This window comes from Capsicum annuum, chromosome 10, assembly GCF_002878395.1.
Source record: "Capsicum annuum cultivar UCD-10X-F1 chromosome 10, UCD10Xv1.1, whole genome shotgun sequence".
In the NCBI taxonomy this organism is placed as follows: domain Eukaryota; kingdom Viridiplantae; phylum Streptophyta; class Magnoliopsida; order Solanales; family Solanaceae; genus Capsicum; species Capsicum annuum.
In genome coordinates this window covers 47,371,667-47,394,471 of record NC_061120.1, presented here as the reverse complement: position 1 = coordinate 47,394,471, position 22,805 = coordinate 47,371,667, and positions in this window count along the sequence as shown.

Sequence of the window (22,805 nt, the reverse complement as noted above, 5' to 3'; positions counted from 1 at the left end):
CTAGCCAAATCCATAATTTATTTGATACCCTATGTTATTTGACCCATGTGTAAAATAATAAAATATTAAGTGGAGGTTAATATTGTTTTTGTTCTATCACATCACAAAAAGAACATTACAGCACATGAAGTGCTTTTCGACGGAACTGCTGCTTCAGGTAAATCTCCACCAAAGGCTCCAAATTCTAATTTTATAGACCCTAATTGATTGTTGGTAGATTGGACAATATCATTATAAGTTTATTGGTCTAAGAGAAGTAAATTAATACTTGTTAATTGTCATTTCACATTGATCCAAAGACCTACGAACTGAATACATGGGAAAATAGAACTTTAGCAAATGATTGGGTTATAATGGGACTAGTGCTAAGACATTAATGGATTTAGCCAATGATTGGGGTAGTAAATTATTAATTATTGGATTACGATGATTGATCAAATGGAAGATTTAAGCCTTTTGGAAAGATTTTCTTCTTGTTTTTTTAAAGTTTTAATGTCTCCTCGAGAAAAAATTTTGAAGCAATTTTTATTCATGAGCATATGTTTTTCAAGTCACTAGTTCTGCAATTTTATTTTTTATAATTTATTTATGCGATTAAATTCTTTTATTGGAATAAGAGTATGAGTATATCGGATGGAATATCACTAATTGAGTTTGAAATTTACTTAATCACTTAAAGAATAACGCCTTTTTGTTAGTTTGGGATCATTCTGACGCATTGCGAAAGGAAAGGGCAAAATTTTGAGGGTTTGTGACACGTTATTGGACTGTTGAGGTATGTTAAGCTTCCTAGACATTTTTGGGGGACATTTTGCTAATAAAAGATTAAAAATTTGAAAAACTAAAATCGAGAATGGGTAAAGGTAAAATATAGGGGTCTCGTACCCATTCTGTGATGGGCATTGATACGCATACTAGTGTTATAAAAGAAAAAATTTTATTACTATGTAATTCAAATATGCCAAAGCATGGGGACATTAGCTGACTTATTGTTTACTTGATTTTTTTTTGTATGTTCATGTTTCTTTATTTAACTCGTATATTTGATATAGTTGAGGTGAGTGTATTTCATGTCCGTTATTTGATTAAAATGAGATGCATCATCATATCCTATTCCATTAGTATTATTTTGTGTATATACATTTACCAATATATCAAGCATGAGTAAAGGTCGGACACATGGAGATCGCCCGTGCTGCGATCGCATTATGATTATGAGTCAGATACGTGGAGATTGTCTAGGAATTGATTAATTTTGTGATAGTGCATTTTCATAGTCTTCTGTATCGATATATGAACCTTGTGAGTCTCCTATGGGTTACGAACTCCCGATTTATTTATGAGGAGTATTGTGTGTGTATGATATAAAGAGGGTATGTACAGTTTAAGGCATATCATCTTATTATTACATCGTATTACATCCTCCATTCTTACTTGATTATGTGCTTAATTGATGTTTGACCTTTTTGTTGCATTTGATTATACCTATTTCGACAAAAACATGACTAACAAGTATAACATATAGACTTGTAAAACATAAGGGGTGATTTATTACATAAATCCCGTGACTAATTCTTTATTGTCGGTCTATGAGATATATTCGGCACTTGATTTTATACTCATACATTGGACCACCTCCACTCCACCTAGTTTAACCACTCCTGTGCTTTAAGATATTTTAGTTGGTATGTTGATTTCTTGAGGGGATGGCTAAGGAAGGAATGTTGCATGTTGCCTCAGATGGTTCACAAACTTGTATTGGAGGTCAGGCTCTAGACAAGATGGTCGCTTGAATGTCTCAAACTTCAGGGATGCAGCCAGCTGATGCAACTCTTTGTTTAGATAGTTGACTATTTCGAGGTGTTGTATAACATTTGGCTAATCGGTATGCGATGATTTTGGTTGCGTAGAAGAAGTTTGGGAGGTTCAAGATGATAAATCCTTTGACTTATACTAGCGATTTAAGTGAGCCTGTGTATGAGTTTATAATCAGCTAGAGGTATCATAAATTGAGGTCAGTGGAGTCTCATGGAGTTGACAACACAATATTTCAGATGATTGGTCCGTCTCAACAATGGTGGAGACATTGATAGTAGATCACCTAAGTCACCTCCACTTTTATAGGTACAGTTTAATTGGGTTTTTTTTATATAAGTTTGTTCCATGCAGTGAAAGGGAGCGCAAGAGGGATGAGTTTGAGGGGCTAATTAAAAGGGCATGTCAGTTGTTGAGTATAAGAAAAAATTCATGCCTTGTCTAGGTATACATTGATGATATTTCCTGCCAAGGTTGAGAGAGGGAGAAGGTTTATTAAGAAGAAGATTTTTCCAATTTGTATGAGAGCTTCTCATGTTGTCGCTACCAGAGAAACATTTAGGAAGATGGTAGATGGTGCCAAGGAGATTGTTATGATTCAATATGAGGGATTGGAGCAGCATGAGGGCGATAGTTCTTCTCATTCAGGTGATATAGTCGTGCTCCACCTAGTAACCGAGGTTTCTCAGGAACTGAGGCCCACCAAAACTCTTTTCAGGAAAATATTTATCACGAAAAATATTTTCCTTCGTACCAAACACGTCCTAGATCTGAATTCATTTCCATTAGAGTTTAGAAATAAGATGATATACAAAACTAAATTAATCACAAAAAGGGACCACAAAACAAAGCTGAGTATTTCTGGATTTACTGTAGCTAAACACTAAGATATATCGGCCCATCCCGACTCTCTAGACTAACAACCATTAAGGATCGAATGAAAAAAAAGATACTATAGGAGTAATATTTGCTGAGATATACTTGTACCAATTTTAAGAATTTTACTCATAGGTTTGGCTGATGAATTTTAGAAATTTATACGATACCAATTTTCCTGTTACTACAACATACCTATGCAATCCCAAAAATATGATACGAGGAGGGTCGGGTGTATGCAAATCTTACCCCTACCTTTGTCGGGTAGAGAGACTATTTTCAATAGACCCTCAGTCAAAAGAAGTCTAATCAAAGAGGAATCAAAATGAAAACAATGACAAAAAAATAGAAAGATGAACAAAGCAACTTGACACAACCCGAACTCGAGCCTTATCGTAATGGACATCTTGAGCCCAACAAGGACCGCAGATTATCCTGTTAACACAACCCAACCATCACATCAATCCATAAGTGTTGGATGAACTCCAAACATATAACAAGATAGCGAAAACAAGACTAATAATCATAACTTATGAATGTCTAATCATTCCATTAATATCAACATACTAGACCAACATACCCAAGTTCACAGTCATCCACAAAGCCTCTACAAATTCGATGTCTAAATATGTTGGGATATGCCCCCCGACAATAGCCAAAACCAAGCCTAAACAAGTCTATGACACAATATGGAAAGACCATGAAATGTATGCCTTACGAATTATGGAAGGTCACCTCTTCAATGTCAACACACGAACCTCTCGAACACCTGGTCACTGCGCAGGAAGAGAAGAAGAAGCTCCGTACTTGTGTCGCATGGGGACACAGCGTCCCGAGACGGTTAGCGGTTGGAGCGCTAGCTAGTAACTCAAGAGTAAGGATAAAATAGTGCTATTAATCAAAACCAAGACAAACCATCATATGCAACCACATTTATATCCATATGCATATATATAGACACATAACGTGCCGAAAAATGGAACAAAGCTTAACATGCATTTTGATGCACCCGATCATGAGACATAGAGTAAAGGACTCTAACCTCCAACCCATATAGTTTAGAAAGGTTGAAATGCTCGGTCATATTAAGCAATGGGACTCTAACCTCAAGCCATTTTATTAGGCAAGGGACTCTAACCTCAATCCGTTGTATAAAGCAAGGGACTCTAACATCAAGACATTTTATTATCCAAGGGACTCCAACCTCAATCCATTTTATTGGGCATAACCTCAAGCCATTTTATTAGGCAAGAGACTCTGAGCTCAAGCCGTTTTATTATGTAAGGGACTCTAACCTCAAGCTATTTTATTAGAAAAAGGACTCTAACCTCAATTTGTTTTATTAGGCAAGGAACTCTAACCTCAAGCCATTTTATTAGGCAAGGGACGCTAGCCTCAAGACATTTTATTAGGAAAGGGACTCTAGCCCCAAGCCGTTTTATTAGGCAAGGGACTCTAACCCATTTAGCCAATTTAAGCCACCAAGGTTACAATTTGACACCATATATGACTGCAAGGTCTTTATGAAACCATTTATCAACCAATCACTTCAATAGGCCAATACCTTAATTCACGTCACCATTTAAGTCAATTTGTTTTCATCAAGACCTTTACAAAACCATTTATTCTTTATTTCATATACCAAACTTTAGTTCAAAACACAATTCAATTTCATCTTTAGAGAGTCTAACCCCTTTAACCAAGAAAACCACCAAAGTCATCAATTAACTCGTTACATGGCCAACAAGGCCTTTACAATACCATTTTCCAACCGCTCATACTTATTAGGCCATTTTCCTAGTTCAAAACACCATTAACATGTGACTAGTTATTTCTCTTGGACATTTTCACGAACACCTTGAGGGCATACCTTTACCAAGACCAAAATCAAAGTAAAAATCATCAAGCTTATGGTTACTTATGACCCATTTGTTAAACCAAAATCAACAAGCATCCATATGTGCAAACCATAACCAAAAACATGTATTAACACAAGTTTAAACAAGAGTAAACGATACTTATCACTATGCATCAAAACCCTCAACTTTTTGTTTCAAAACCACCATTTACACATCATAATCAATGTTTAAATACATGATGATTTGAACTAACAATGAGGGAAAGAGTCACATGCCTTACACAAGATGATTCATGGAAAGAACTTGACCCTCTTTTAGCTTCTAGATGAACATTTGTGGAACCCTAGCCTCCAATCTTCACGAGTGAGTTTGAGAGAGTGTTTTCAGTGAGTTTTGATCTTTTAATAAGTGTTATGAGAGGCCATAACATGATATATAATGTGGGGACTTAAGGGTTTTGGGGTAGTAAATGTCTGGAATGCCCTCAGCTTAAAGGCAGAAATTTTCTCCTAGGAGGGTATGACTTCCACACCTAAGTCATACCCTAGGGTACGAGTGGTACCCTTTTCTCGTACCATAGGCCTTACTATGGACCTCCAAACTTTTCAACATACGACCACACATGAACCACACATAGCCTAGCATACGACCCGTACGCTATAGAATCGTACATTTTTCAGAATCCATAAGCCCAACTTTGGGCATCATACGACTTGGCATCATACACCTCGTATCCAACCATATGACTAGTATGATGCTTGGACATAAACCAACCCAAAAAAACTGACTAACATATGAGACAGGGACATAACCGGTACCCAAACATATGACTAGTACCTTGTAGTCGTATGTTGTTCAAGAACTCCAACTTAGGAAATTTTTATAAGGGACCAAGGCCAAGGTATTTCAATTCTCCTTCACTTGGACATATGTCCTCAAATGACGGGTAAGGCAAGCACAAGCACGAGTTAACAGATTATCATACATCAAAATAACCTTTCAACTATGTTAGAAAACAAAGAGACATAACAAAGATAAAAAGATCAACACATACCTCAAGCACGAGTTTCTGAAATAGAAAACGAATGTGGATACTTGTACTTCATGTCCTCTTCCGCCTCCCAAGTAGCTTCTTCAAACTTTTGGTTCCTCCATAAAACCTTCACCGAAGCCACCTCTTTCATTCTCAAATGGCAAACTTGTCGATCCAAGATCCTTACCGGGACCTTCTCATAGTACAAAGAGTCCAAAATACCAGCACCCTCCAAGGGAACAACTACCGAAGAATCACCTATACATTCCTGTAACATGGACACATGGAAAACCAATGAATGGAGCTCAAACTAGAAGACAACTCCAATTCATAAGCAACATTACAAACCTCCTTGAAAACTAAGTACGGACCAATATAGCAAGAACTTAACTTCCCTTTCTTACCCAATATCGTTACTCCCTTCATAGGAGACACCTTCGGGAACACCCAATCTCTAACCTTAAACTTCAAGTCCTTTCACCTCACATGTGCATAGGACTTTTGGTGACTTTGGGCGGTCTAAAGCCTATCCTGAATCACCTTCACCTTCAGTCCCAACCTATAAAGTTAGCTATGAATACCACGCCGCACCAATTCAACCTTATAATTTCCCATAGACACACCACTATAAGAGACTGAGTCTATCTATACATTGCTCTTATCAAGATTTCTAACTAGTCAAGACAACGATTAGTATACCCATAGATCACAATGTTCAAGCCTACCTTCACTATATTCTCTATATAGTCTATCCGACCAAGGATTCAGTAACCTCTATAATCATCACCTTGTAACCACTAATTTGGGGTATAGTCATCAATGTTTATTAACAGTCCCTCTTTAATTCCTTAGAATACTAGCATTACTCATCTACTCCTCCCCCACTTCAGTTCTACATAACACCATTTGAAAACTCCCTAGACTTTATCATTCTAAGAAATCGTAAGGACTCAAGCATAAACCAGACATACATGGCACCCCTAGCTCGGAGTCGAGTATACATTACTCTTACAACTCAAGATTCTAACCCATTTAGTGATTTAGATACGACTTCTACTTCGACACTTAGGCCTCATACCTTTATCACAATCACATATTCCACTATTTTATAAGATGCCAACCCAAGCTCTTTTACATATTACATCACCCTACTAATTCGCTTTCAGAAACCTTGTATCACTATTCCCAAGTTAATATTCCTATCTTCACAATTAGCTTCAATATTTCAAGCTTAGCATCTAACAATGATCACACATTACCCATAACACAACCATCAAGAACACACTAGCCTACCCAATAGAGGGATCATTCTAAATTCCTTATCCTGTTGCCAACGGTCTATACACATTCAAAGAGACCCATCTTCCTCATGCACGAATAACATCGGTGCACCCCATGAGGACATACTAGGACAGATAAAACTCTTATCAAGAATCCATTCTATAGAGGGAGACAAAAATAGGACGAGTGTCTGGAATAAGGTCAATAATAACATCAATCTCCCTATCGGAGTGGATACCAAGAAAGTCATTGGGAAAAAACTCAAGAAATTCATTAACCATGGGAACAAATTCTAGAGAAGGACCTTTCAGTTAGAATATTTAACTCAGACCAAATGATACAAAGACCCTTTAAAAATTAACTTTTGGGCTCTAAGATATAAGATGAACCTCTCCTTAGGCTCTAAAGAACCCTCTTCCCATATAATGACCTGCTCATTAGGGAATTTAAACATGACCTTATGGATTCGGTAATCTACGAAAGAATAGCGCGAGTGGAACCAATCCATTCCGAAAATAACATCTAAATCAATCATGTCCAGCTCTATCAAGTCTACAAGATTTTCTTTACTACGAATAGCTACCACACGCCCTATAGACTCTCTTACAGGGGTAGAAACAAAAAAGGACCGACAAACACTCAAGACCAAAACCAAAATGCACAAATAAAAATAAGATAACATAAAAAAGAGAAGAAACCAGATCAATTAAATACTACACATCACTAAAGAAAAGTTTTAACATTCTCATAACAATATTCGAAGATGCCTCAGACTCCTACGGGTAGCAAGTACATATAAGTAATTTCGGCCAATGCCGATACCAAAAATAGAAATAGAAGCAAAAATAGCACCCTTCAGCGCAGAAGTAGATGAAGTAGCAATAGGGACCCTGTTGGCCCAAGAAGCCACTAGAGAGGGGCACTCTCATTGCATGTGCCTAGTTTGACCACATTTAAAATATTTGTTCCTCCCCTTGTCATACTAACCATGATAATGGTGACCACAGAATCTATAAGGATGTATATTGGTGCTAATTAGGCCCCATTAGCCTGAGATTGGGCACCTTGTACCCTAAAAGTATTACCACTATAAAAACACATGTCTCCCGACGGTCTCGAGTAGGGAGAACTAGCCGGAGAATAGGATTAGGGCTCACCCAATTCTTCCTTTGGGACTACTTAACACTAATCTATTGTGCTTCACTTTGTTTAGAAAATTGAGAACTCTTACCCTACCTCTTATCAATCTTAACCTATTTTTTCTCTTTATCCACTTATTCCATATACAACACAACCAATCTAGAGAGAGTGTCACTCTCAGAAGTAGGGTTAGTGGTGGCAGGTGGAACCGCATGAGGAAAATAAAATGCCACGACCTTTGACCAGATCCAAATCCCAGGAGTTGGATGAGCTTCATTCATGTTGTCCTCAGTTGGGACAGTAGAGTTTCCCAAAACGTCAGATCTTCTTGGAGACATAATATGAAAGACGAACAAATAAAAATTAAAGAAATCCAAGAACTTAGACTCTATAGCTCGAGATAAAATCACAAGAAAGGGAAACATTCCTAAATGCCTCGTAGCCCCTCTTATAAATATGGCTCACTTCACACCAATAAAAGATACTTTAATTGACATGACTTTGTGGACACCAACTTGACCATGAACCTAGGCTATGATACCAACTTGACATGACCCAAACTTGGGCCTTGTCATAATAGGCATCTCGAGCCCAACAAGGACCAGAGATCACCCTGTTAACACAATCAAACCATCACATCAATCCACAAGTATTGGATGAACTCCAAATATATAACAAGATAGCGAAAATAAGACTAATGAACATAACTTTAAAATGTCCAATTATTCCATTAATGTCAACATACTAGACTAACATAACCAAGTCCACAGTCATCCACAAAGCCTCTACAAATTTGATGTCTAAATATGTCATGTCGTGCCCCCGACAATAGCCAAAACCAAGTCTAAACAAATCTATGACATAAGATAGAAAGACTATGAAATATATGCCTTCCGAAGTATGAAAGCTCACCACTTCAATGTCAACACAAGAATAGCTCAAACACCTAGTCACTTCACAGGAAGAGAAGAAAAAGATCTGACCCTTGTGTCGCATGGATACACAGTGTCCGGAGATGATTAGTGATTAGAATGCTAGCAAATAACTCAAGATAAAGGATAAAATAGTGCCATTAATTAAAACCTAGTCAAACCATCATATGTAACCATATTTATAACCATAGGTATATATGTAGATATATATAGATACAGAACATGTCAAAAAAAATGAACATGGATTAGCATGCATTTTGAAGCACCCGATCATGAGACATGGAGTGGAGGACTTTAACCTCTCACCCATATAGTTTAGAAAGGTTGAACTTCCCGATCATATTAATCAAGTGGACTCTAACCTCAACCCATTTTATTAGGAAAGAGACTCTAACCTCAAGCTATTTTGTTAGGCGAGGGACTTTAATCTCAAGCGATTTTATTAGGCAAGGGACTCTAACCTCAAACTGGTTTATTAGGCAAGGGACTATAACCTCAAGCCTTTTTATTAGGAAAGAGACTCTAATCTTAAGCCATTTTATTAGGCAAGAGACTCAAACCTTAAGTTGTTTTTTAGGTAAGAGACTCTAACCCATTTAACCAATTTAAGCCACCAAGGTTACAATTATACATCATATATGACCACAAGGTCTTTATGAATTTATCAACTAATTACTCTGTTTTATTAAGCAAGGTACTCTAACCCATTTAGCCAATTTAAGCCACCAAGGTTATAATTAAACACCATAGATGACCATGCGGTATTTATGAAACCATTTATCAACCAATCACTTTAATAGCCCAATACCTTAGTTCAACTCACCACTCAAGTCTATTTGTTGTCATCAAGACCTTTACTAAACCGTTCATTCTTCATTAACATTCATATGCCAAATTTTAGTTCATAACACAATTTAATTTTATGTTTAGGGACTCTAACCCCTTTAACCAAGCAAACCACCAATGTCACCAATTAACTTATTACATGGACAACAAGGCCTTTACAATGCCATTTACTAACTATTCATACTTATTAGGCCATTTCCCTAGTTCAAAACACCATTCGCATGTGACTAGTTATTTCTATTGGATATTTTCACAAATACCTTGAGGTCATACCTTTACCAAGACCAAAATCAAACTAAAAATCATCAATCTTAGGGTTAATCATGACCCATTTTCTACGCCACAATCAAATAGCATCCACATGTGCAAACCATCACAAAAAATATGTATTAACACGTTTAAACATAAGTAAACAATACTCATCACTACGCATCAAAACCCTTAACATTTTGGTTTCAAAACCATCATTTACAAATCATAACCAATGTTTAAAACACGTGATATTTTGAACTAACAGTGAGGGAAAGAGTCACATGCCTTACACAAGATGATTAACGAAAAAAACTTGACCCTTTTTTAGCCTCTAGATAAACACTTGTGGAATCCTAGCCTCTAATCTTCAAGAGTGATTTTGGGAGAATGTTCTTGGTGAGTTTTAATCTTCCAATAAGTGTTATGGTAGGCCACTACATGATATATAATATGGGGGATTTAGGGTTTTGTGGTGGGAAATATCTGGAATACCCTCAGTTTAAAAGCTAAAATTTTCTCACAGGATGGTACGACTTTCATACCTAAATTGTACCCTAGGGTATGAGTTGTGCCCTTGTCTCATAATCTAGGCCTCACCATGGACCTCCAAACTGATCAACATATGACTACACACGAACCACACATATCCTAGCATACGACCCTTACCCTATAGAATAGTACCTTAGTCAAAATCCACAAGGCCAACTTTAGGCATCATTCGACTTGGTATCATACACCTTGTATCCTAACATACAACTAGTATGATGCTTAGTTATATATTCGACAGAAACCAACCCAGACACACTGACTAACATATGAGAGAAGGGCCCTAAACCATACTCAAACATATGACTAGTACCTTCTAGCCGTATGTTGTTCAGAAACTCCAACTTAGGCAATTTTTCTAAGGGACCAAAGCCAAGGTATTTCACAAATGGAGCAACACATAATGTAAAACTAAAGAGAAAGGTACAACATGAATGCTAACTAATATACTAACTATGGAGAAGATATCAAGAGGAGGTAATCTCTCTAGCTCTCCGACATGAGCATACGACAAGACTCAACTAACCTGCTACCTTTCTACCCTAATCCTTGACCTCCACACCATCATGTCTAGTGTCACGTCCTCAGTAAGCTGATGATTTGACATTTTATGTATAATCACCTCTCTTAGTTCTTCTTCGGCCTACCTCTAACCCTCATAAACCCTGCTATATATCCAACCTCTCAAACCTCCTTACTAGTTCATCTGCTTGCTTGCTCTTTACATGTACGAACCATCTCAATATTGCTTTAACTTTTTTTGTTACTTTATTATATATAACCAAATTTAGAGTTTTTTGAACATTCCCAATTTTCTGGGTTGTAATGACCCGAAATAGTCTCCCGGGACATCACACAGTGCCTAAGACTACGAGTAGCCCCAAGCTAACCCTTAGAGCTAGTTTCCAACAATAACACTCAATACAAAATGAGAATGGACTCATCACTAACATAGCCATATCACATGAAAGTAAATATAGAAAAAATACTTGGTCCATAAAACCACAATGTAGAGAAATCTCAACAAAACCACAATATCGAACCCTCAACACATCACAAGTCTAACACTAGTCTGAAAAACCTCTACAAATCAAAATCTAGAGAGTCAATGGGACAGGTCCCCAACTGACTCAAAATGAAATGAAGATAAAACATAGCATCTCAAGTACAGTAGATATCTGAAGATCGGTCCTCACACCATAAGGACTCAACACTATTGAAAACGTAGGCAAGGTACTCGAAGAATCATGGATGAGGGTGGGACTGAGCACCTGAACCTACATTATGACATAATGTAGCACATAGAAATATATGTGGATCAGTACTTGGAATGTACTAAGTATATGGGGGCGAATGCATATGAATAAAATAGTAACAATCTTCTTTAATCAAATCATGTATGCATTATGAGACGACTCACATGGCTTGAACAAGTATAAAACATAAAGCTCATTAGTCATGTAAAATGGAGCATGTAACATAAATCTCGTGAGTCATCATTGTTTAATCTCCAAATTCGAAATCTTCTCTTGCTCTCAACACCCAAAGGCTAAGGGACTTTAAACAATACTTTCCACTCATGCACAAGTCTTATGGAGGGTAAAACTTCTTCAATTCTCAACATTTCATAACTATTTAGAACTCATATACTTGGAATTCAGAATCATATAACTTGAAAACATACTTGAAGTCATTTCATTCACTTTGGGAAAATATCTCATCTCAAGCTATAGGGAAATCACTCCATCTCAAATGGAAGGCATTCTAGTTTATGGAAACAGCTTACCTCAAGGCTTTATAAAAGTACTATAACAAGGGAAGATGCTTTTATTTAGGAAATAACTCACATCAGCAAAATACTTTAGTTGGGTAAAACATCTTTCCAATTCAACTATTTAGGAAAATAGCTTATAGAGAAGGAAAATAAGTATTTGATCTCGAAGTCTGAATGTCAAGGGAGGTTCTTGTAACCAACATAAACCATGTGAGCTGCATAGAGTCAAATATTTTATCCTCCTAAGAAAGAGACCCCACGTTGGGGAGAAGTGTCATACTCTTGCTAGGGGGTATAACCTAGGTCTGGCGATCACTAAACAAAACTCGTCCTCGGGCCCAATCATAATCATCAAAAACTCAGCCTCAGGCCCAACCTACAGTGACACGTAGTTTTGGGGTAAGAAACCATAGTGACTTACCCCCTCGGTGCTAAATACAACTCCCTTTAGATTATCTGTGCTCATCTCATAAAAAATTCCACTTTTAGAATAATCACATGGTTCACCACGAACCCAATAATCAAATCAATAGTCTCATATAGTGAAGTGGATTTCAAAGATCAAGGACCATTAGGTCAATTCATTTCTCAATCATCTCAAAATACTCAAAACATGGGTGTTCATAGCATAAAAGTTCATAATTTCACAAATCTCAAATAGGGTTTACTAACCCAAAATTAAATCTGAAGTTAAAGCTTATCAAAAGCATAATAAATAGCATATAGATTTATAAATCATGTGGAAATCTGAGAATTTCAGCAAATTACCTCACAATCTCAATATAGCCATATGCTTCAATAACTCAACAATGCAAATATTAGCTTACCAAGGAGTAAAATCATGGGGTTTATACCCAGCTGCAAATACTCAAGAAAACATGTAGAAATCATGTCATTTGACTATTAATTCATGGGAGATATCAATATAATGCATTCAATAATAATGGGTGAAAAACCCAATACAAATTCATGTAAAAACCTCATATATTTCAAGAATTTCATGATGTAAATAGTCTTTTGGGCACAAAGGTAAAAGGGTTACCCTTGTTCAAAAACCCCACATACCTTGAATTAGAAGCTTTTAATGAACTATCACTTTCGAAACTCTATTCGTGCTCTAGAATGAGGTTTCTTGAGGTCCTTGACTTGGGAACCTTGAATCTTGACTCAATTTAGGAAATCCATGGTGGATTCTTGAGATTCTTGGAAGAGGTTTTGGATACTTAGGGTTTATGTTGAGACAAACCTTGAGAAAAACCTCATAAGATGCTTTTAAATGTCTTTGATTTAGTGTTTTCACGATTTTATAGGCTTGGAAAAGGTCCAAAGTGCCCTTTTAAACATCTGTACAAAACTAAAAAAAATTGAAATACAACCCGATTTCATTGGCCTCCGCGACGCGCCACTTATCACGGTGGCTCACTGGAATTTGACAATTGGGAAATTGGCAGCCTCCGCAACACGGAGCCATCGTATTTTCCCACTTGTTGGGACCTGGGACTCCTCCGCAACACACAACTCTCGCGGGGTTTCACTGGGAATTGACAATTGTCAAATCAACCCTCTCCGAGATACGCCAGGTAGTTAAATGATGCAGTTTTACGACTAAGGCTTAAATTAGCCATAACTTCTTACCCGAGTGTTGGATTTGGGAAAATCTTATATCGATGGAAAGCTTATAAGATTTCCCATGTGAAAAAAAGTAGAAATTAGGGAAATTCTGTATGGTTAAAACATTACTCACTTAGGAAGCAACTTCTCAATCTTTTAGGTCCAAAATCACACCTTACTCGACATGCCCTATGACTCAAACTACGAGGGAACTTTGTGGAGCCTTATAATATCTCTCCCTTAGGGAAATTCATCCTCGAATGTCGCTAGTTTGGTTCAAAATACAGGAAACACTAAGTACACACAGCCGAAACAATTACTAAATGGTTCAAGATCTTCTTAAACTCATGACTACTCTGGATACAGCAAGAACTCATACAAAGATAGATGCATAGCTAAACTTTAGATTAGAAAAGCAGAATCAAGGAAGAATGGTACCTTCGGATTAATCTGAACTAGCAGAAAAGTGGTGCGGGTATTTGGATCGCATGTCTATTTCTGCCTCCCAAGTAGCACCCTCAACAGATTGGTTCCGCCATAAAACTTTGACCAAGAAAACTTGTTTGTTCGTTTGTCTACGAATCTGAAAATCTAGGATCTCCATGGGAATCTTATCAAAGGAAAGGCTATCCTGAATATCAACACTCTCTGAAGGATAAACCACAATGGAATCACCAATATGCTTCTTAAACATGGAGACATGAAAGATAGGATGAACGGCGAACAACTCTGAGGGTAACTCAACCTCATAAGCCACTTTACCAACACAACTCAAGACTCTATATGGGCCAATATAATAGGGACTAAGCTTTCCCTTCCTACCAAACCTTTTCACCCCTTTCATGGGTGAAATCTTCAAGTACACCAAATCACCTACCTTAAACTCAAGATCTCTCCTCCTCACATCTGTGTAAGACTTTTAACGACTCTGAGCGGTCTTCAATCTTTCTCTAATAAACTTAACTTTCTCCATAGCTTTGAACACTGCATCAGGCCCATACGCGGCAGCTTCGCCCACTTTAATGCACATATGCAAAGATCCATCTTTTTTCTGTACGAACAAAATAGGTGTGCCTCAAGGATAAATACTGGGTCTAATGAAACCTTTGTCTAGGAGATCTTTGAGTTTATCCTTCAACTCCTTAAGCTCAGCAGGTGCCATATGATATGGTGGAATGGAAATAGGCTGAGTGTTGGGAAGAAGGTCAATTTTGAACTCTATCTCTCTATCGGGAGGTACCCCTAGGAGATCTTCCAGTAAGACATCGGGGACCTCATTAACAACATAAACCGACTGGATGGTTGGAGTCTCAGACTTAATGTCCTTGACCCTAACTAGGTGGTAGATGTAACCTTTGGATATAAGCTTTTTGGCTTTAATATAGGAGATAAAATGACTCTTGGGAGATACCAAACTCCCGAACCACTGAAATACTGGTTTATCAGGAAACTGAAACTTGACCACATGGGTACGACAATCTATAGATGCATGACAAAAATGAAGCCAATCCAGACCCAGAATAAGGTCAAAATCTATCATGTGTAACTCAATCAAATCTACAAGTATGACTCTATGAAGCACAGTAACAGGGAAATTTCTATACACTTGTTTTTCAACAACTGACTCTCCAACTGGTGTAGAAACTAGGAAAGGCTCAGGAATTTTTTCAGGACTTATTTCAAAATTCACAGCCATAAGTGGGGTTACATAAGAGAGATTCAACCCGGGGTCCAACAATAAATAAACATCAAGACAAAAGAAAAGGAGCATACCAGTAACAAATCAGGAGAGTGATCCCTCTCCCGATAGGATGGAAAAGCATAGAACCTATTCTAGCACTGATCGCCAGCAGTGCTAGATAAAGTGCCCTGAGCAGAGGTGGGATAGAGTACCGGAGCTCGTGCACTAGCATCTTGTGCCTGAGGTCTGGCATCTCTATTTTCCTGTCTAGCATGGGGATAATCTCTAAGTCTGTGGCCCTGCTTGCCACAACCAAAATAACCCCTCACATCTCTGAAACACTCCCCAAGGTGATTCCTACCATATTTAGCACAAGATGGATAACGAAGCTTGTTACCAACACTGTTCTACGGCCCAATCATGAAAGACCTACTTTCTTGCTCCGGCCTACCTTTAGGCAAGAAAAACCTAGCTGAAGAAGGAACTGGAATAGATGAACGTCTCGAAAAATTGGGGGCGGTTCTCTCCATGGAACCTAGGCAGGCTAAACTCATGTTGATCATATCTCATCTTCTTGCTACCCCTCATTCGATTTCTTTTTCAAAGCTTATCCGCCTCTATCTGTTGGGCATCCATCATCAACCTAGCCAGATCCATATCTTTATACAACATCGCGACCCTACACTCCTTCAGTACTATCCCAGAAACACCAGCCACAAACTTACTCATACTAGACCGGGTGTCAGAAATCAAATTAGGAGTGTACTTGGCCAACTGATTGAACTTCAAATAGTACTCCTTGATAGTCATGGAGCCCTGTCTTAAGTTCAAGAACTCCTCAATCTTTTCCTCTCTCATCTCAAGTGGAAAGAACTGATCCAAGAAGGAATCTTAAAAAACTTGCCAAGTCATAGGAGCGGCATTCTTACCTCTACCCTTCTTCCACAACACAACCTAATCATACTCAATATCCTTCAATCTGTAGGATGCCAACTCAACACTTTCTTCTTCTGAAACACGCATCACATTTGTGATCTTCCTTACCTCCTCTAAGTATAACTGTGGGTCCTCATCTATCTTTGACCCATAGAACTCAGGTGGGTTCATTCGTATAAAGTCACGAATCTTAGCCGCGGATACATCACCATCCTGTTGGTTAGCAATTGAGGCATGGTTATTGGCCCAAACATTTGCGATGACCGCTTGGGCTAACGCTTGAAAGGCTACCATAAACTTATCATGGGACACTATCTCATCCAAAGGATCAATAGGTAGGGGTTGCTCATCATTGTTTCCATGGACATTCACTCTTTAAGGAGGCATTTTTTGAAAATAGAAGAGCACGGATCATTAGAAAAGAGGGACAACTGTAGGCATGATAGAATCTGAAAGAAAAAATAGTGTTTTCCTAAAACGTCTCATAGCCTCTTGCTCATAGGTGTGGTGTGCTACACATCGATGATCAAGATTCTACTAAACGTGGCTTATCAGACTCCCTAGGACTCCTTAGAAACCTTAGGCACTGATACCAAGTTTGTAACAACCTAAAATTATCTCTCGGGATGTCACACGGTGCCTAAGGCTATGAGTAGCCTCAAGCTAACCCTTAGAGCCAGTTTCCACCAATGACACTCATTCAAGATTAGAATGGACTCATCACTAGCATAGTCATATCACCTGAAAAGGAATATAGAAAAGATACTCGGTCCATAAGACCACAATGTAGAGAAATCTCAACAAAACCACAATATCGAACCCTCGACACATTACAAGTCTAACACTAGTATAAAAAGCCTCTAGAAATTAAAATCTAGGGAGCCGTTGGGACAAGTCCCTAACTGACTCAAAATGAACTGAAGATAAAACATAGTCTCTTAAGTATGGTAGATATCTAAAGATCGGTCCTCGAACCATGAGGACTCACCATTGTAGAAAATATAGGAAAGGTACTCGAAGAATCACGGGCGAGGCTGGGACTAAGCACCTGAACCTACATTATGACACAATATACACATAGGCATATATGTGGATCAGTACTTGGAATGTACTGAGTAAACGGGGGTAAATACATATGAATAAAACAGTAACAATCTTCTTTAATCAAGTCATGTATGCATTATGAGACGACTCACATGGCTTGAACAAGTATAAAATATAAATCTCAAAAGTCATGTAGAATGGAGAATGAAACACAAATCTCGTGAGTCATCATTGTTTAATCTCAAAATTCAAAATCTTCTCTTGTTCTCAATAGCTAAAGGCTAAGGGACTTTAAACAATACTTTCCACTCATGCATAAGTCTCATGGAGAGTAAAACTTCTTCAATGCTCAACATTTCATAACTATTTAGAACTTATATACTTGGAATTCGGAATCATATAACTTGAAAACATACTTAAAGGCATTTCATTCACTTTGGGAAAATATCTCATCTCAAGCTTTAGGGAAATCACTCCATCTCAAATGGAAAGGCATTCTAGTTTATGGAAACAACTGACCTCAAGGCTTTTTAAAAGTACTATAACAAAGGAAGATGCTTTTATTTAGAAAATAACTCACATGAAGAAAATTCTTTGGTTGGGGAAAATAACTTTGCAATTCAACCATTTAGGAAAATAGCTTATAGGGAAGGAAAATAAATATTTGTTCTCGAAGTCTAAATGTCAAGAAAGGTTCTCGTAACCGACATAAACCATAAGAGCTACATGGAGCCAAACGTTTTGTCCTCCTAAGGAAGAGACCCCACGTTGGGGAGGAGTGTCATAATCTTGCCAGGGAGTATAACCTAGGTCTATCGATCACTAAACGAAACTCGGCCTCGGGCCCAATCATAATCATCATAAACTCGACCTCAGGCCCAACCTACGGTGGCACGTAGTTTTGGCGTAAGATACCATAGTAACTTACCCACTCGGTGCTAAATAATACTCCCTTTAGATTATCCGCGCTCATCTCATAAAAAAAATCCATTTTTAGAATAATCACATGGTTCACCACGAACCCAATAATCAAATCGATAATCTTATATAGTGAAGTAAATTTCAAAGATCAAGGACCATTAGGTTAATTCATTTCTCAATCATCTCAAAATATACAAAACATGGGTGCTCATAGCACAAGAGTTCATAATTTCACAAGTCTCAAATAGGGCTTACTAACCCATAATTAAATCTCAAGTTAAAGCTTATGAAAAGCATAATATATAGCATGTAGATTCATAAATCATGTGAAAATCTGGGGAATTTGAGCAAATTACCTCACAATCTCAATATAGTCATATGCTTCAATATCTCAACAATGCAAATATTAGCTTATCAAGGAGTAAAATCATGGGGTTTATACCCAGCTGTAAATACTCAAGAAAACATGTAGAAATCATGTCATTTGACTCTTAATTCATGGGAGATATCAATATAATAATTTCAATAATAATGGGTGAAAAACCTAATTCAAATTCATGTAAAAACCTCATATATTTCAAGAATTTCATGATGTAAATAGCCTTTTGGTCACAAGGGTGAAAGGGTTATCCTTGTTCAAAAACCCCACATACCTTGAATTAGAAGCTTTTGATGAACTCTCACTTTTGGAACTCTATTCGTGCTCTAGAATGAGGGTTCTTGAAGTCCTTGACTTGGGAACCTTGAATCTTGACTCAATTTAGGAAATCCATGGTGGATTTTTGAGATTCTTGGAAGAGGTTTTGGATACTTATGGTTTATATTGAGACAAAACTTGAGAATAACCTCATAAGATGCTTGTAAATAGCTTTGCTTTAGTGTTTCCACAATTTTATAGGCTTGGAAAAGGTCCAAAGTGACCTTTTAAACATTTGTGTGAAACTAGAAAAATTAAACTGGAACCCGAATTCATTGGCCTCCGCAACGCACCACTTATCATGGTTGCTTACTAGAATTTGTTGGGAAATTGGCAGCCTCCGCGACGTGGAGCCATCATTTTTTCCCGCTAGTTGGGACCTGGGACTCCTCCATGATGCGGCACTATCGCAGGGTTCCACTGGAAATTGACAATTGTAAATCAACCCACTCTGCGATGTGCCAGGTAGTTAAATGATGCAGTTTTACGACTAAGGCTTAAATTATTCATAACTTCTTACCCGAGTGTTGGATTTGGAAAAATCTTATATCGATGGAAATATTATAAGATTTCCCACGTCACAAAAAGTAGAAATTGGGGAAATTATATATGGTTAACACGTTACTCACTTAGGAAGCAACTTCTCAATCTTTTAGGGCTGAAATCATGCCTCACTCGACATGCCCTACGGCTCAAACTATGAGAAAACTTTGCGGGGCCTTAAATGGGTTTCTTTATGGTATTTGTAGAGTTAAGATACTTTATTTAAAAATGTCTGGAAGTAGTCACACCATTATTAGTGTCTCACGTGTTATATAATATAGGAAAAGGGTCAAATTTACCCCTCTACATTGAAAAATTAGTTAAATATACTTTCATCATATTTTAGGGCTAAATTTACCCTTACCTTCATACTTTAGGGCCAAATTTAGCCCTATACTATGAAAAATTGGTTGTTTGGGGTCAAATTTGCCCTCGATGACATACTTTGAGGCCATATTTACCCTCATTGTTAAGAAACTTTTCAAATGAACTCTTTTTTTAACAAAAAAGCAAAATCAATATTAAATTTCCTATTTTTAAAAAATGAATCACACTCTAATCTAATTCATTTGATTCGATCCAAAAAATACACAACCAAATATACCACTCTCTTAGTTTTATTTGTCAGATTTTTTCAACAAACAGAAATACTTCTCTTTTAATGTACAACATTGATAGCTTATTTACAAATGCACAAAAAAAGTAAAATTGAATAGGATAACGTAGAAGCATAGAACTAGAGAAAATTTTTATTACAAACTCTACTCATGTTCAGTTTGTTCAAATTTCAAATTTTGGTATGCAATTCCATCTGCATCTAGATTCTAAATCAGTGAATAAGTTTTCTGAGCAAATAACATGATGAAAAATTTGTGTAGATCAAAATTGCATATAAAGACTTATGAATGAAGAGATATCACGATTGACACATAAGGAGATCACTTAAATCAATCATCCAAAGAAATACTTAGTAGGCCTAACCTGTTGTATTTGACCCTCAAATTTGATTTTTATAAGCTTTGTACTGATGCAGGTTCATGAACTGAGAGAAGGGTATATTTCTTTGTGTTTAAACTGATGCAAATTAATTTTTCATGAGTGATGCATGGATAAACATCCATTGACTTAATCTTGTTGGAAAAATTTAATTAATTTATGTCTTTATGGTGGCTCGAGTCGGGTCACATGAATTAGATTAGAGTATGCTTTATTTTTAAAAGATTAGGCATTTAACATTGTTTTTGCTTTTCTGTTAAAAGAAGAATACATGTGAAAAAGTTTCTTAACAATAAGGGTGAATATGACCCCAAAGTATGACATCGAGAGTAAACTTGATCCCAAAGTATGATGAAGGGTATATCTAGCAAAATTTTTAAAATAGAGGGGAAAATTTGGCCTCAGGGTATGATAGAGATGGTAAATTTAACCCTAAAGTATGACGAAGGATGTATTTAATTAATTTTTTAATGTAAAGAGATAAATTTGACCTTTTTCCCTATAATATAACAAGCTTTAAAATAACGCATAAGATACTTATATGTTCATCTATTACAATGCTTAATACTAGAAGCTTGTCTACAAGTAGTGTTCAAGCAAAGAGTTTTTATTTTGATTACAAGGTGTTGGAGGCCTTTAATAACACAAGTTGTACACTCCCAACACCTTTTACCAAAAATAATTATTTTTTATCCGAAAATAATTATTAATTGCTAACAAAGATTTTCAATTCAAAGGCCATAAAAATATGAAAAATAATGTGTAGCATCACTAGAACTTTTGAAAAAGATGGACTTGATAGTTGACTTCAAAAAGATATTTAGGGGAAAAGAAAAAAATAAGACATAATGTACATTGGTGATTTGATGCATAAATTACTGGACCCAATTTTGTTTCAATAGTAATTGAGTAGGTTTGCACGTTGTAATTGTTTCTATTTGAATCCTACCCAAGGAGACCAAATGTCAAATCTTGTAATACTTCATCGATTGATACATATAAATTTATTTGGTATAGTTTGATACTTTCTCAGTTTTACTTTAAACTATAAAATTATAAACATACTTATTTATTTTCTACGGTTATAAATTTCTATCAAACCTATGATTTTTTTTAAAATAAACTAATTATCAATATGGTGAGGTTCGGTTCAACTGGACTTTTGAGAACCATGGACACCCCTAGAAAAATATGAATTTTACGATTGAAAAGGTCCAATAAACATTAATTGTGTGATCCTTTATTATTCTTTTGACACTTGGATGGTGGACCCATTCAATTACTTTTTTTATGCCATTCACCACCCTATTCTTCCACCCCGCCCTCTGTTCTTTCATTTTTTATTTTTTTTTATTTATAATCAATGTCCAACTTTTAAATGCACAATTAAATAATTGATGTATTTAATAATAAAAATAGTAATAAATACATTTCTTGTTAAAATAACTAACGCCGTTATAACTATCAATATCAAAATAGCTTGTTTTTTAATTATTTTTATTAATATCACATTGACTCAAAAATTCTATGATGTTTACTAGATTTTTTTAGAATAGTATTAAATTAGCTATATTATCCCAATATTTTTTTAATTTCTCTTAATCACTAGCTTTTTTTGTTCTGTTTTATTCAATAATTTTAAGATCTTTTTTTCAATGGATATAATTTAATTTTAAATAACTTTTTTTATTCTTAGAGAATGATTTATAGCCACATAATGATAAAGGAGTGTTTTAGACTTTAAATTGTGAACGTCTTACTTTTTAAAAAAAATTGGGTCAAATCAAATTGGGCCACATAAATTAGGACAGAGAGAGTAACATCAAAATGTGAAGATTATTATTATTAGTAATAATAATAACAATAATAATAATAATAATAATGGTGATGAAGATGATCAAGATGATGATGATGATGATATAATGAGTAATATTTTAAAATTGTATGAGACAGATTGACTTTTGAAGAATGACTTGGCGCTCTAGGTTTAAATTCAAAATATGTATATCCCTCCACCCCCTC